The sequence below is a fragment of the Lytechinus pictus genome, chromosome 9, assembly GCF_037042905.1.
Source record: "Lytechinus pictus isolate F3 Inbred chromosome 9, Lp3.0, whole genome shotgun sequence".
In the NCBI taxonomy this organism is placed as follows: domain Eukaryota; kingdom Metazoa; phylum Echinodermata; class Echinoidea; order Temnopleuroida; family Toxopneustidae; genus Lytechinus; species Lytechinus pictus.
Genome location: NC_087253.1, coordinates 11675799 through 11693051, shown reverse-complemented (window position 1 = coordinate 11693051; position 17253 = coordinate 11675799). Strand labels below are relative to the sequence as shown.

Sequence of the window (17253 nt, the reverse complement as noted above, 5' to 3'; positions counted from 1 at the left end):
TCTTTGTCGAAAATCGGTGAGTAAAGAACAGCAGTTTCGTCCTGGACTCTGGACAAACGACATATCTGCACTTAATCGTCAGCTCCGAAACGTCGGACGCAACTACTGTTCCTGGTTCACCAATATTCGACAAAGACCTCCCACCTAATCCTTGTCATTTGACGGGCATTTTTCAATATATTTACTGTGTTCCTGAAAGCGTTTTGTGTTCTGGTACGAAAACGCCCCACTGTGTGAGTTATGACCTACATGACATGGTAATAAGCAATGGTGGGATAGAATGTCAGACTTTCCGTCAAGTCGAGTAAAAATATACAGCAGAAAAGCACACGAAGAAGCAACAAGAGGCATCGTCATATATGCCTAGCTTTAGTATCTATAGCTAGGCCTTATAATGATAATAGTAATAATAATAGTGATATTAATATTGCGCGTACACACCGTCCAGAGACGCTCATGGCGCTAGCGCAGCAACAGTTCCTTTGGATACAAATATTTTATACACGTATATATTATAAACAACTACCAATATAGATACAAATAATTATAAATCTTAAATCACTTATGCCCTATTCCATGTATTCATGATAGCGCGACGTCGCAATGTAACGCAAAGAGAACGTTGCCCCTAAATCAATATGACGTATAAACTTTTCAGCAAAAATGTCTTGAGCAAAATCAATAACGAATAACTTCAGTACAAAATGATATGAATTTGACCAACCGAGTCATTCAAATGAAAAATTTGTAATTATTAATTTCCACAGAAAATAACTTAAACTTATTTTGTCCTTCTGTCTACCTATTTGATAAGGGAAATATCAAATCTTAACAGGCATTTGCCTCTTTCTGTCTGTGTTATCTTTACTATCACATTCGTCCTTACCCCCCCCCCCCCGTGGCACCCCGCTCTTGTTTTTTAATCACTGACGGTTACACGTTATATGGAAAACGACTTCTAGCACTGCCAAATGTCAACTAGCGATAAACCGCGCGATTTTCTCACGAATTCGTGAATTAAATATTGATTTTAGAAATGAATCTTGTAAACTGATCGTTATTCGTACGTTGCCGTGAGAATGGATTCACCTTGCAAAGTTGGGGGACCGATTTTTACGAAGACATTTCTGAGCAGCTGTTCAGACTCGTCAACAAAGACGGAAAACGGAGAATATAATAGTCCTCCGTCTCATATTTTTAGGAAAAAATCAGGAATTGCTCGAGACAAGTTGGTTTGCTGAAGGTCAAGTCAAACTCACGACCTATAAATGTCACAATGTTTGTCTTTATCTGTAAATCACGACTGGCAAAATATTCGGGTTTTATTCGTTTTAGCAGGGAGATCGATCGGGGGGGGGGGGGGTGGTGGGGTTCTTGGCTGGAAAAATTGTACCAAGAAGTTTAGAACTTCTCCTCCTTCGTTGTACAGCTGCACTTTCGCACATCAACAGAAACAAACCAAAAACCAGTATTTTATAAAAGTAAACAAATAAAAAAAAACCTATGCTTTGCCGATTCGTTAGACATACATAATTAACACATTCCCAGACAATGATTTGATATGGATATGAACGAAGATATATGATTTCAATGAAAATATGTAAATTGTATAGTTATAGAAGAAAGGCTTTCAAACATGAAATTTTGTCTGTTAAACTCTCTAGTTTCGTTTTTGATAATCACATTTCATAAATCACGTTTCTCCATCTATCTATCAACTTGAAGATAAATGAGGTAAAAGAGTTAATTTCGAGTGTCTGTTTATAAAAAAAAAAAATCGATTGGCTTGACATTTTGAAGTTGACTTAATTCCCAAGATTATACAGTCGTTCTCATTGTCTTTCGTTGTCTCTCTGTGTCTTTACCTGTCTCCCTTTCTTTGTCTTGTTCTCGGTCTCCGCCTATAATGTCTCCATTTATATCACTTTCTCTGCATCTCTGTCCGTCTCTCTCTAACACTTGTCGTCTCTTTAACACTCTCGTCGTCTCTCTTCGTTTTTTTTTTCTCTTCAAATCTCTTGTCTGCCCATGGACATATGGGTCAATGGTCTACCACACGAGATGGCTTCATGCTTACACTGACCCCCATGCTGCTTGCAAGTAAATATTTTGGTGAAAGCGACCCCCACTGCTCAGGTGTGGTATGCCGTGGGGCGTTTACACTTTACACAAAATAATCGTGAACAGATTTCTCAGCCCAGAAGGTGCGAAAGTTTTATCCTAAATTGGAAGTAATTTTGATGAGGTGCGAATGAGGTACGTTTCCAAGATGTGTTTCGCTCGAGGACAGTGGGGAACAAAATAAGATTAGGCTTGTTTTGCGTTCAAGATCGTGTTGAAATGCATTTCCGAGGTAAACATATTTTATTTTCAGAACCTTCTTTTAAAACCGTACCCGCAGAATTTAGGCAAAAAGAGGTTAGGCCTCTAGCATAATGTTTTCAATGATAACGTTTAACACTGCAAATGGAATAGTTCACAGATGTGGCTGTTTGTGATTTTGGAGATTGTGACACAACTTCGGGGTCGCGGTTATTTGCCAAAATTATGATTATGCGCTTTCGCAGAACACGTATCCTCTGTCTTGCGCATGCGCACAACAATCTTTTTGACCGATAAACGCGTCGCAGAAGTTTATCGTAAGTCTAAAGTCCGGCACACAATGTGTGATGAGAGAAGAGGAAGGTTTATCAAAGTATAGAGATGCATATCATTATCTTATAAAACAAATAATACACATAATTCTGCTCAGGTATTAGAACAGGTACAAACATTTTTACCATTGGAACAGTCCTAACGCCCTCGCCTGCGCTTCGGGCGTGTTAGAACTGTTCAACAGGTACCGCGTGCTCGTAATTCTTACTGATAGGCTTACCAGTGAAGATGACTTTTTTAAACAAAATATCAGAGAGAAGACACCCGTCCCATTCTGATCTAACCAAGTTTGAGCTCATTCGACAAACTGCTGCAACATTTCTTTGATGTGATTTCCTTCATCCGATACAATGTCACAGTGTATCCCAAATATCCCATTAGACAAGTCAGGTAGGTCATGTATACCCTCAGGCGTTACATGTTTCCCGATGCTAACTATTCATCTATCATGACTGATACGTTTCTGGATATTTTCCAGGGCCCCGTCTTACAAAGAGTCACGACTGATCCGATCAACCTCAAGTATATGGAAATCCATCAACTTCATTGATTGATTGGTGGGGATTTTTTACCTGATTGCTAAGACAGCATGAATGCTTGTAAGCAAGCAACCAGAGGACCGACGGCTCAAGGTCCTCTCCGAAGGACCTGGTAATGAGGATTAATGCCTAACCAAAGGGCACTAGCGCACCAAGTGTGAATCGAACCCGGGTCACCAGAATACGAATCCCCCGCTCCACCGACTGAGCTATCGCGCCTTTTTCTTCAGGAAATTTGCACAATGTCCTCTGTAAACAAAGAAAAGCACGCTGAATTTTCATGAAAACTAAGAATGTACGAATATATATCATAATATCTAGAAAATCCTTTAGAACAAACATGTGTTTAACAGGTTGACGTTGCTGGCTTTCCATAGTTGTGGTTGATGGGATCAATCTTAACTCTTTGTAAGACTGGGCCCAGGTTTCAAAGGGATCTCGATACACCTTGAGGGAAACATAAACCAGAACAAGTTTTCTTTATACCAATCTCTTTCTGTTCTAGGAGACATAAATATGAGATTTGAATCCGGGATTTGATTTATTTTAAGGAGAAGGAAAAATAAAAGCTCTTGAACTTTTCATGAACTGTACAATAATTTTGAGTAAAGAGAAGTATCATGTTTATCGTTACAGTCAATATATAGGAGGCGCCGATTTATAGTTGCCTATTCAATGGCGCGCTATATTACCCCGGCTGAAGCTCCAGCTGCTACAGGCGCTTGGTGCATTCAAGGAATTAATCCTGCCGGATACCCATTCACCTCACCTGGGTCGAAAGCAGCACGGTGTGGATAAATTTCTTGCTGCAGGAAAACACGCCATGGCTAGGATTCGAACCCACGACCCTCTGTTTGAAAGGCGAGAGTCAGAACCACTAGACGCGCCCACAGTCACACATGCGAAACTGACTCCAGACCGATCAAAGCTATTACGTTATTTCGAATGACATATCATCGGTCGGTTTGGAGTCGATTTCACCAACTTTGGTGTGACTGTAAAATTAATTAAAAGTCGAATAATGCCCTCAATTATTATCCAAGTTTAAGATTGGAATGAAATGCGTAATGGCGGTGGACTGAAATACACATACATTATCTTGACAGATGTGTTTTAGGCGAACAATGGTTCATTTCGGTAAAACGTTCAAAATATAATGCTATCATCAATACGGATGACACATTAAAAAGGGTTTTATTGGAAGCCTTTTTTGCGAGACCGGATGTACTCACGATTTGTTCGCAATCATACCTTTAAAACATTTTTGGTAAATCCTTAGCCACATTACGAAAGTTTGCCGAACGTCTCGTGCAAGCCTTGAGTCGCGAAGTTCGACCGAATATCGCGTGCTATTTGTGTGTTTTGACTGACCGTATATTCTAACTCCATAGTCTAACCATGCATGATACGCCCGACATTCGCACGAACGTCGTGATAACTTACAGTCAGACGGCAGGTCCCAAGAAAGTGGCTTCTTTCATCCAAGTGATATTCATGACTTGAGATGTTTTGCATATTTAATGAGCTTGATGTGGACCAAAACACCTCTTTTCATTCGGTCATTGCTGCTCTAATTGTGCATCGAATTTCATAAATTTGGTATCATTGTAAAGAAGAAGAATCATTCTTTCAGGTCATGTGTTTGAATTTATTCAAAGATTTTGTAATATAAGTTAAAATTTTGATCTAAAATATGCTACAAAATAATTATTTTCACCTGACAAAAGCTGCTATTTTTACACTTTATTTTTGTTTGAGCCCAAATGATTTTTAGATCATGATAAAGCTGAATATGTATGCTTTAAAATGATATAGGTTTCAAAATAAGAATTGGTTTAATGGGGTCAAGATCACACTTTTCATTTGCCAAGTACATAAAGCAGCTTGAAAACAATAATACTGCACACTGATTGGTCAAAGAGACCACCCATTGGCAAATTCCAACGGTTCCAGTGCCTGGGTTCATGGGAAGGTCACACTTCCCATGTGGTTATCTCCTCAAATACCCCGCGCCTGTTGTTCTGTGAACCTTATCCAGCCAATCAGAACTCTGGATTTCATGCAAGTACAAAATTTCAGAAATCTCGTCTTGTACCTTGGTGGGAAAAGTGTGATCTTGACCCGATTAAAAGGTGCCGCATATCAAGAGTGGCATTGTGAGAAAGTACAGAAGTTCAGCTTTATGGTGATATAGATATCATTGAGGCTCAAAATAAAAAGTTTTGCACCATTTGCAAAAGAAAACAGAGGAAGAAAATTCAGCTTTGAGGCACATTTTCAGGCCAGAAATTTACTTATTTAACAAAATATTGTATACAAAATAAATGACCAATATGAAAGAGTAACATTTACTCTATCTGATGGTGCAATAATATTTCATTTAACTTGAGGTTAAAACAGGTAAATTCTTAGAGAAAGAAAATCTCACGAATCACGAGATTTTGCAAGGAGGAGGATTCAGCCACAAGATGATTTGGATTAATCTGGCCTTTTTGCTCGTTAGCATAGGGACCTGCGGTCTGACTGCTTAGCAGCACAACCTACGCAAGAATCGTTTGATGATTGGATTGCCCCGAGATATGCGGAGAAAATACAAAATTTTTGGATTCGCGTCCATTGTAAATTGTTCGTGCGTCCCGTACAAACAGGAATGATGAATAATGGTACGCGCGGGTGTGTGTGTATGTGTGATAGAGAAGAGAAAATTGGGTGAGTGTGTAGTGTATGTGTGTCTATGGTGTGTGGTGTATGGTGTGTTGAAAAAAGAAAGTGTGTCTGTGTGCGCGCGCGTAGTGGTGCAGTCAGTGCAGTGTAGTTAACTCTTATGGCTTGTCAACGGTGGTGAGTGAAGAAAGAAAGCGAGGAATTTTTGAAAGACGACATTATAGTAAATACAAACATGAGTATAACTTACCTGACTTTCCAACACTGCATCTTCCAAGTACAGCTAGCTTACAATCGGAGCATTTGGTTGGAACTATATTCCTACTCATCTTGATATCTTTCATCTGATAGTCTAATGAGAACGAGTTCAATGAACTTTTGCTCTATCCTTCGCTATTATCTTGGCATGACCATGACACAGTCTGACACCTTCAGTGTTGCTTAGTTCCTGAGTATTAAGGAAATAGATATCAGGTGTCGGACCTGCTGCTGTAGGCTCACTCCCCAGGCGTTTCTCAGTATTTTTCGTAACAGATTATTGCGCCCCCTTGCGACGGCGGTGCAAGTACTGACAATATAAATGCGTTTCGGCTGGTGTATTATGATTCAGATCTGAACTTGGTGCCCAGTTGCTTCCATCTCAACTAAAAAAAGTCCCAGTAGAAAATCGAATCATGCGCAACCTATTTTTTTTTTTTTGGGGGGGGGGGGGAGGTGGAGAAAGAGAGAAAAAAGGAATATTAATATAAGATGTAAATATTTTATTTTTTCCTTCTGTCTATAATGTAAAACGCTTCATTTTTTCGTGAACATGTTGAATTGCCATTATTATGATTTATCATGATTCGAACAGAAACTTTTACTTCAAATATCAAATCTATTGAACAAATACAAAATAGTAAATATGTTATACCATCGCTTCTCCCGTTTACCCGTCACCCTATAGTGCATACACATGTTTTATGTGAAAAATAAGAGGTCTTTCAATGTCGGAATTTCATTTTTCTATCCTATTTTTAATCATTATCATTTTTTAGAGTTATGCATGCATATATCACATTTCCCTTCTTACTCGAATCAGCAGCTGTTTGTTGGATTTACCCTCTATTAAAGCAAATATGATATTCACTAAAACGCTCCTCTGAAGGTTGATAAAACATGCTACTAAAACATTAAAGAACCTAAAATAGTTTTATGTGGACATGATCGAGATAAAACAAAAAATAAAACATCGTCTTTTTCAAAACACTCCGTTACAAAAACACACATACGTGCAAGTTTACTTGGTATTTCAAACAAATGTATATAAATACTAGAATTTTAGTTCAACATTTATTGTCAAATGTCAAACTCGTAAAACACATAATTTTCTGATATTCCTTGCAAAAATGAGTCTGGTATTTTTGTTAATGTACACATCACGTAGACGCGGCAAGACACTGCAGTCAACACGTCACTGATTTATTGTTTTGTTCGTTTCAGAGCGGAAATAACAAAAAAGAACATCTTCTGCAAATCGCACATGTTTACCTCTTATTTGTTACGCGTCACGTGAAGATGGGAATGTGTGACGTCACCAGAGACGTAGTGGTCGGTGAGAGATAGAGGATGGTGGTCTCCAGGGTGGTCAACTAGCAAATCAATTTCAAGGTTCGTGGAATCTAGGTCAGCATTTTCTGTACTGAAGAAAACAAAACAAAACAAAACAGATGAGAATAATGTGAAGGTTCCGGAAAACAGGTTTAAAATCACTTTACCTCATCTCATACTGCCTAATGAATTAAAATACATTGATTACATCAAGATGAGCACAGTCAGGTATTCAATGTAATGATTTGTTTGCCGTCTCTGGAACAGGCGCGGTTCCATGAAGGGGGGGGGGGGGCAATATTTCACATTTATCCGCCTTTAATTCTCTTTAAGATCGTAATAGTATCACATTCCAGGTTTTAGCTTTTTGGAGCTGCAAGAGGAATTATCGCATCAAGTATCAAGTAATGCTTTTCTTTATAAGTTGCCCCCATTTTAGTATTGCCTGCGTGATAGGAATAACTAGTCTTAAAATATACCTTTTGAAATAATTATAATAAAGAGGATACATTAGCCTATAAATTTATTTGTGTAAAGAAACTTAAAGTTTTTTTTAGAGCATCGAAGGAAACTGTTTATTTACTTGGTAATATAATTGTTGCGATAAGAATGTATTGCGTCGTAAATTGGTGTCTTGTAATTTGAGAGGGTCTATAATCACAAGACTACATTGCTGAGGATGTTGCATTATGGGTAATGAACCTGCCCAGATATTAGTAGTTGAGGACATGAGACGGGGCTATTAACGCTGCTGGTTCTTACGTCCTTTAACTGTGCATGGAGAGTAGACTAATCATCCATGGCGGATCAGTCATGATCCTTATTATACACCATTTTCAATATATGTATATAATCATGAAAGTATGTTTTATCAATTTGGAAAAACTTAATTATGAGCAAATCCAGATAATTAAATCTGAGAAGAGTGCCTCGAGAGAGATCAAAGCCTGGAGAAGTAATTTCAGGTTTTATCAAGACACCTTACACCCATCCATGTAAGCTATACGACATTAGCGAGGATTGATGAATGGATCTCATGCAATACCAGGGACAAGTCATGTTTTATATATCAATAGGAATAGGATGCAAACGATGTTCAATCTTAACCTAGTGTGAACTTCACGCTAGGATTATATTCATGTGAGATTTTAATTTACATGATTACATTAATTTTGAGCCGCGTATTGCCTTTTTACTATCGCACTGCAAGAAACTACACCTCCGAACCTTTGTGATATCATTATAAGACTGATCATGAAAAAAAAATAATCCCATGCTTAATATGTTATATTGTTCTCTCTAGCATTGTCATATACATTGAAGAATACACTATTTTTAAAGTATGAATTTGTAGGCATCAACGAACAAGAGCAAAAATCGAGGGGCAGCACGTCCCCCAATTTATAACAAATTTGATGACGATGTAGGTCCTATGGTAAGACGTAAAACGGGAAATGGTGGATAAAAAAGACGGAGGGGGGGGGGGGGGGGTGCTCAAGCCCCTCCCTATTTTGGCAATTGTTTCTGCAGATGTTTCAATGAATATGTTTTCGGGGTGGGGTAGGGTGTGTGTGTTTGTGTGTGTGTGTATTTTAAGTGTGCGCAATGGTGTAGTAAATATCGGTGTGTGTGGGTGTGTGTGTGGGTGATTATGTGTGTGCATACATGTCTGTGGTGGGTTTAAGCGTGTCTGACGCTCGTTTTATAAGGAGGAAGGCGAGCTAGCCATGCTAGCGGTCGGTAGGGGGGGGGGGGTTCAAATTTCATAGTCTCTCCTACTTGTGAGTCTGAAATATCATGATTGTCAAAAATCAGATTTTCTGCCAAGTATTGACGTGACAGCAAATCTGGAAATTCACATTCATTATACAAACTGCGATCACAGCGAGTGGGTACATTCTTTCGGCTCAGGTGGGGTACATGTTCTTGGGAAAGGGTCGTGTTTTGAATAGAACAAATCAAAATTAATTCATAATTCTCTGAACTGATTGACAACAAGGAAGGGTTTTTGATAACATTTCTAGGGAAATAAAGATCATTACCTTATGAACGATAAACTAGGGCATACAGCTTCGTAGGTAGTTGATAGGATATCCATGGTGTTGATTTTGAAACTACATATGTGATCAATTTTCAGATTTACACCGGCCAGTCTGACGATATACTTTCTAACGAGGTTATTACTATTATATTGGATACTGCAGGTGCAAGAGATTGAAACATGAGAAGCTCTCAAACAAAAACATTGCCCTATATCTGTTTGGAATAATTTGTGCACTCTTATGTACATTCAAACGAAATGAACTGATTCCAGACAGAATCAAAGCTATTAACTTAGTTCTATTGACATATCATCGGTCACAAGTCAGTTTCGTTATTGTGACAACGTAGTTTGATGGTACAGTTGATTCATAATCTTTTCAATAAAATGGATTTCAAAATAAGTAAGCTAACTTATTCGATAGAATGCCAGTCGAGGGAGCTCAACATGACGTATGGGGGAAGATTTGTATATAAAAAAAAGTCGCGAGCGAGCAAACATTTGACCTATTTTAATCGAAAATCTACATAAATATATCGTGAAACAATACCGCATTTCACACTCTTCCTTTCTTTTTTTTCTTCACCTTCTTTCACTCCCCTTGTGGGGGGCCCAAAGCCCACCCCCCCCCCCCCATCTACGCAAATAATGCCAGTGTAAATATAGTGTTGATTGTGTTGTCTCGAGCAATGAAAGTGTTAATGTTCCTAACTAGGCTTTAGATCATACATCAGCTTGGTAAGACCTTGGCCTTATAAACTCTGGCATAACAGGAAACTATTCATATTTTTAGATCCAAATCGCGGCATGTGTCTGGGAAGTAAAAGTGCTGACGAAATATTCACTTGTTGGTCTTATTGAAGAAAAAACTTCCCTTTTTTATAGAGGCATCATGATTGATGAACTGTTTGAGCAGTGCACGAGCACAAAAATATCAGAACAAAAATACATTTTTGTTTCCAGTAGGGAAGCTTGATTTTAATGGTTATAAAATGCTGATTTATAAACAAAAGGTTTTTCAATATCCTTGTTCATATTTTTGAATTTGGAGTTTATACAAACGTAGTTCTATAAGAATTTAAACGTGACCGACTTTTTAATGTCACCATCCGAAGGACGTGACACAGGGCACTGATGGACCTAAGATCCATATAAATCTGTATGTACGAGAACTGCTTAGTAGTCTTCCTATAGGTCTAGTTTTCAGAATATAGGTAGAAGTTGATGGTGGGTCTCTCAAACTTTATCTGTTTATTGAGGGTTTTTTTCAAGAGTTTTGGTGCTAAGCGGCCCCTCGATCCCCTCCAAGTTATTTTTTCCCACTGACCTACAGAGCTAAAGGCTCACTCGGTCTTTGTATAAGAGGGATTAATTTAGGCATTTAGTAGGCTTATGAGATAAAGAAAATATATGCCTACTGAATGGCGTTAGGCGCTTGTTTTGTAATCAGATAGGCGATATGCACACCTGCTGGTGGACATAACGTCAATTAGAGCCACATTGGGCAGCTGGTTGGTCAAACAGGACGACAGTTATCGAATGACCCCTTCCTGCATGCAGTGAACAAATTGGGATGAAATTCGTAAATGAATTGGTTCCTGGGCATGTCAGAAAATTGACCAGGTTACTGACAAACTAGTCTATCAACACAGACCCGATTCTATTGCAATGGTGATAATACCGTATTTAAAACGTAAGCAAAAAAAAAAAATCTGCCAAAGGCACACTAAGCCAAAAGATGTTTTAAAAAGATCAATTATATAGGGTAAAGAAAAATAAAGACAATATTACAATGTAAAGCTATAATGCTTATACGTTTTGGAACACATCAATTTCTGTGGTATGCTAACATAAATAGTCAATGGTACAATCACACAAACGATATACTAATAAGAAAAAAAAAGGATGGAGTTCAGTCTATACTTCAGGTTCATGGTGAGAAAAGAAAGAAAAATGAAAATAAAGAATAAAGGAGAAAGAAACTGAGATGAAATAAAAGCATGAAGACTAGAGAAAATAAATCAAAAGAGTGGTGGCGAAAGTTGTAAACTGTGACTTGTCGCCATTGACCGATTACAAAATCAAGAGAATAATAATAATAATAATGATAACACGAAGAAGAAGAAGGAGGAGGAGAAGAAAAGGAGAAGGAAGAGAAGGAGAAGAAGAAGAAGACAACTACTCAGCCCATCTCAATGTTCAGCCCAAATAATGAAAAAATTGTGCTGCCTGCTAGAACTGAAATTGCTCGATTGTTCATTCGGGGAACACAAATTCATTCGTTAAGTCTCAAAGGTATATATATATATTGCAAATCCTGATTTCAACACCACTGTCTTGCAGTGAATATTCATGGAGACTAACCCCGATATGAATATAGCCCAAGAATGTAGATCCCCTCAGGTCAATTTCATATTTCATCTGGACGGTCGACGGACAATGGTCACCCAGCGCGAATATTTTATAGGGTAATAAAAATAATATCTTACAATTCATTGTAAACAGGTATTGACTTCATCAAAAATATTGCTTGTACATGATTGTGCGTACACACACACACTAAGAAAGTCGAGTTTGCACCCCGAGAGTGTAAACAATTGTGCGTGTGCGTGAGGGCGTTTGTGCGCGTGTGTTAGGGTGTGTGCGTGTGAGTTTAAACAGACATGTATCCATCAAATATGTTTTTCTTTACGTCTAGACCGATATCTAACGTCACCATCCGAAAGACGTGACCAGAGCTCGAACCTCGAACCTCTGCATCAATTTATAACTTTCACAAGGTAGCTTCAATAGCAGGCGCACACCACAACGCCATAACACTAGCTGCAGCACCTCTTTTATGCAATTTTGCACCCTATGTAAAACAAGAGTAAAAATGCATTTTGTTCCCTATTTGTACCAGGAACTCAGGAAGTGTCCGGCCTAACTAGAATTAAGATACTGTATCCTTATAGGTGCAAAGTGTTTCTCGGGGTGCAAAGTGTTTCTCGTGATGCAAAGAGTTTCGCGGGGTGCAAAGAGTTTATCGAGGTGCAAAGTGTTTCTCGGGGTGCAAAGTTGTACCTCTCTTCATAATAAACATGATAAGAGCGCCAAGGTCCTCACGTCCTTCCAGGAACTAGGTTGATATACAAAACCATCATATTGAAAACAGAGAAACAACCAACAACAATGAGTTTTAGCGGCATAAATCAAATAATAAGTGAACATTGATATGAGTTCAAAATGTATTTTTCCTACTCTATAAAACAAAAATCCGACGCTTTGCTGCAGCTGCATGGATTTAGAATCTTGCATCCAATAGGACACAATTTTTCTTTAACCTCGGCACATCGGCTAATAGACAAACTCGTGAAAATGATAAATCAAACCTTTATCAAGCCAACAACGACATTATTTTTATATGAAGTCCCTTTTTTCGCCCAATTTGATTAATATATTCCTAATCCAGGCGCTAATCCTACAGGATTTTAAATTTGACCTCGGGCAAAACAAGTAGAACGCCTTGGTATGGAAGGATAATTATGGGAAAGAGCTTTGTGAACTGACATTCATTTGATAGGCTTCTATCAACTGGGTCTTCTATCAGATGGTGTAATTCTCAGAACGTCTATCAAATATAAATAACACGTAGTAAATCGAAACCCACTTGGTCTACTATTTCTCAGATTGTCTTATGCCATCATGGCTAAACCCACTTGGTCTAATAAACCCAATTGGTATATTGCCTGGTGTAACTGTCATGGCATCATTTCATCATTTCAATTTCCTCTTATCATTTTCCACTTTGTCAAATGAAAATTTGGTTAATAAACAATTCACTATCACAACCTAGAGTGATATTAGACCAAGTGGATATTACACAAACTGTGTATAGCCTAAATGAAAATTAGACAAAATAGTAAATTGGCTTAATATTCGACCAAGTAGACGAACTGGCTGTAGATGAACAAGGATTAGACCAAGTGGGACGAGAGCAAGTGGCAAATTACCGTTTGAGAGGACTGTGAAGACTTTTGACTGTGGCATGGTGACCAAGTCGGTGTCACGCCATGTTCCTGCGACATTTGCTCCCGTCTTAATATCTCACAGGGCATAGGGTTAGAGTTAGGATTGTAACAGAGTTTTTGGTTCAGAATAATCTAAAACTTAGGATTAGGTTGTTTTTTTAGTTAGGTTTTAAATTTAACGTAACATGAAGATTTTCCATCGGAGAAATTGTCACCGGAGATGTCATGGAACTGTTACAGTCACACCGACGAACCCACTCCCGACCGACTAATAAAATGCCATTCAGAATAAAGGTAACAATTTCTAACCGTTTCGTTGTTGTGAATGTGGCATGGAAATGAGATTCAGAGGACAGAAAGAGAGAGAGAGTGGGGGGGGGGGGATGGAGAGTAGAATGACGTCAAACAAGAACCTCGGAGAGAGAAGTGTATATTTACGAAAGACTTGTGACATGATCGTATGAATACATGGCATTACCCTCTTCGCTAAACCAGGGTAATCTCAGGAGACAGTGGATAGGATCGTCAGCGAAACAAGGGGTAAATCGATGCACCGCGTTTAAAGGGAATGTAGGGTAAACTTTGAAAAAGGATTGGTCTTAAAACTCGGAATAATCTGTTGATGAATGTAATATGACCGCCCCAAGCCCACTCCTCAACAGAAAAGCTCAAAATCAACAAAAATTGCTTACATTCTAACCAATGTTTTGCTTAATTTAATTGTTTTCCCCTTTTTGAGGGACGGGGGTTCCGACAGTAAGACACTGCCTATGGGTATTTTGAACAATCCTTTTTTTAAGATTGCGAGACACAAGAGGGGTAATACAATGCACCCTTTCCATCAAATGACAGAGGAAAGATCGGGTATACTATCATGACAATGAGGGTATAAAATGCACCCTATTAAACATGGTAAACTTGAAGATTACGAGGGGGGAAAAACAATAGACCCTTCACAGGCTGGGGAGGGGGTAAGGATTCGCATACCTCTTCCCAGGCCCAGCCCACTGAGATAAAAAGTCGAAGAAATTAATAAGAACTGAGACCAACACAAGGAATAAAAGTAGAGACTCCTGTCCCATCGGCCTTCTCTTGATAAAAAAAGGATTTAAGTCGACCATCAAAGATTTCTTTTATATTAACAGAAAATGAAGGAAAAAAATCAATGAAATATTGTTATAAATCTAAAGGAAATCGGGGGGGGGGGGGGGGCGGTGACTGCATAATAAGTAATATTTGTGATTGGCAAGTGAAATGAATATCTCTACGACGATGCCATATATATATATATATCTATATGCCTCTAGCACGACGACTATGCCTTTAAAAAGACGCAGCTGTTCCGATATAGCTTTGACTACCCCGCCTCCTAAATCTCCTTTCCTGCCTGCAAAGTAATGAAATGCACAATGACAAAGATCTTTTGTAATAGAGTATAAAATAGGTCTATAACCTATGTATGTCTTTCAATATTATGCAATAATTGGTAAAGGAAATTTCACATGTTTTTGTCTCCGTGGTTTATGAAAGCTGTGTGCTCTGCATTAATGGAATTTATAAAAATATAAAAATACAAAAAGGCTAAATTTCACAGAGTGCACGAGTTTCATGAGTAAAATATATACGGAGAGATAAAGAAAACATACATAATTAATAAAATAAACAAGCAAGCGGCACCAACTAAAAGAAATTCATCAATAAATGGAAGCAAACAAAATCATGGATTTTTTTTCAGATGCACAACGAGCACCTAAATAAGGAGGCATCCATCCTGAACTCATGAGAGGCGTCCATCTCAACACCTACAAATCACTTACCCTCTTCGAAACGTCCACCATTTTAATCCGAATAAATAGACAAGGCAGAGTTATTACCGTCCAGATTGAGAGAGTGTTTATCATAAATGTCGTCGAGTGATTCAAGACCGCGGACGAAACACAAGTCAGGCTGCCACCGTCCACAGCTGAGCTCAGAATGAGCCCCTCGCAAAATATAACTGAGCACGCCTGCAGTCGCGTGACTGCGGAGCGGTTGTGTCGCGTGGCGAGTAGCTAGGATAACCGCAGAAGCTTCTGACACAGTCCGAGCAGCCGATAGTTATAAACCAATTATTCAAGGCGGTTTCTTAGCCCGCCCAGGATTCCAAGGGGTTTTCCAAATTTAAAATTTCCCACTTTTGATAGTGGAAGATTTTTTTTTCCAGCTATAGTGGTGTAGGTGTTACAGTGAAATTTAGTGATTCGTTAAGATATTTCGTTCGTGTAGTGCGGCAGTAGCAGCCGAGAGTCGAGAGCGAATTGTGTGATAAAATAGGCCTACAGGAAATCAAGAATAGAAACTCCTGATCTGACAGATTGTCAAATAAAATCCTTTCACTCGTAGTTGCCAAAAGCAGACCTCAATAAAAAAAATTAACATAAAGAAAACAAAAGTGAAAGGGGTTTAGTGAAGCGAGAGCATGATCGTCTACCAATGAATTTTCTTTTTTCTGAGAATGCATGGGAGAAGGGCACATGTTCGAGTCAGAATACATACGAAGAGAGAACGAAGCGAAAGAACTCATTTATTTTCCTCGCTCGCATACAAATGTGCATAATACTTCATCGTGAACAACCCTTAATTAGCTCCCTTTGTAATTTTATCTTAGTTTATTAACAATGGAATGAGGAAAGAGTGTGGCAATTTTTACATAATGTACATACGTTACGATTCGCAAGACAGAAAGTCTGGCTAGCCACCCACTTTGCCCGACATGTCACTCTAGTCTTGTCATTTTTAGAAAACGAAATGATAACATCAAAATCGACCGACGTCCCTCCAACCTTGTCATGTTCGACGGAAAATTGGAACATAAACCTAACAAAACGAAATATAATATTTAGTTTCGGCGAATGATATTCCTGAGCTTAGGATGTGTAGACGCGTAATGATCCGAAAACATGACAAGAATAACACGAGAGCGAGTGCGAGCTGACGAGTTCCAATTCTTTGTTCTACTATCAATATTTCCGTCCGTCTCATGTTTCAATCTCTACTTCTGTTTTCATATGAGAAAGAGGAAATCAGAGTGGAGCCACCCAAAGCCCCCCCCCCCCCCACCATCCCAACATAGAAGGTAGTTTTAGGGTCACGGTACTATTAGAACATAGAAGAACCGGTAGCAGATAGAGTGCCTTTAAACGTAACTAAAAAAAATATCAATTCAGTGCAGTATACACGCGTCTGATTGGTTGAAATCAAGTTGGGTTGGATTACAACTCTTTTTGAAACTGGGTTCTGTAGATTCAGATCTACCGCCCTGCAAAAGAATCGGGGCCCATTCCATAAAACTTGTTACATTAACAAATTGACAATAACAGTTAAAAGCTACTGAAATCCTTTAGTCTGATTGGATATTAGTAAATTTGTTATAGAAATTGTGCATTTTTTATTATTACAAGTCACTCTGAAACGGGACCCAGATACATGCAGATCTGGGAAGTATGTCATGAAGCAGCTTCTAATACCCTTTTTACACACGCTAAAATTTCCTTAACCCCGTACTATAGGTGGGGCTAAATTGCCATTTAGCCCCACCTATAGTACGGGGTTAAGCTTAGCCCACTTTCTTTTTACACAGCATTTTTGCAAAGTGGGCTAACCCCACCTTTAGTACGGGATTATTTGGCCCTGCAAAAAAGCAGGGTTATCCCAGCAATTGCGGTGCTAAGAGCGATAGTACGGGGTTAAGATCGCTAGTGTAAAACGAAAGTGG

The 17253-nt window shown here is 38.7% G+C and overlaps 1 long non-coding RNA gene across 1 annotated transcript; it reads right to left on the bottom strand.

The window, feature by feature from the left end:
- Positions 1–821: 821 nt before the first annotated feature.
- On the bottom strand, positions 822–15809 carry LOC129268798 (uncharacterized). Its single transcript, XR_008585307.2, has 3 exons — positions 15317–15809; positions 7389–7539; positions 822–6541 (listed from the first exon to the last, which is right to left on the bottom strand). It is a non-coding gene; the product is annotated as an uncharacterized LOC129268798 (long non-coding RNA).
- Positions 15810–17253: the final 1444 nt, after the last annotated feature.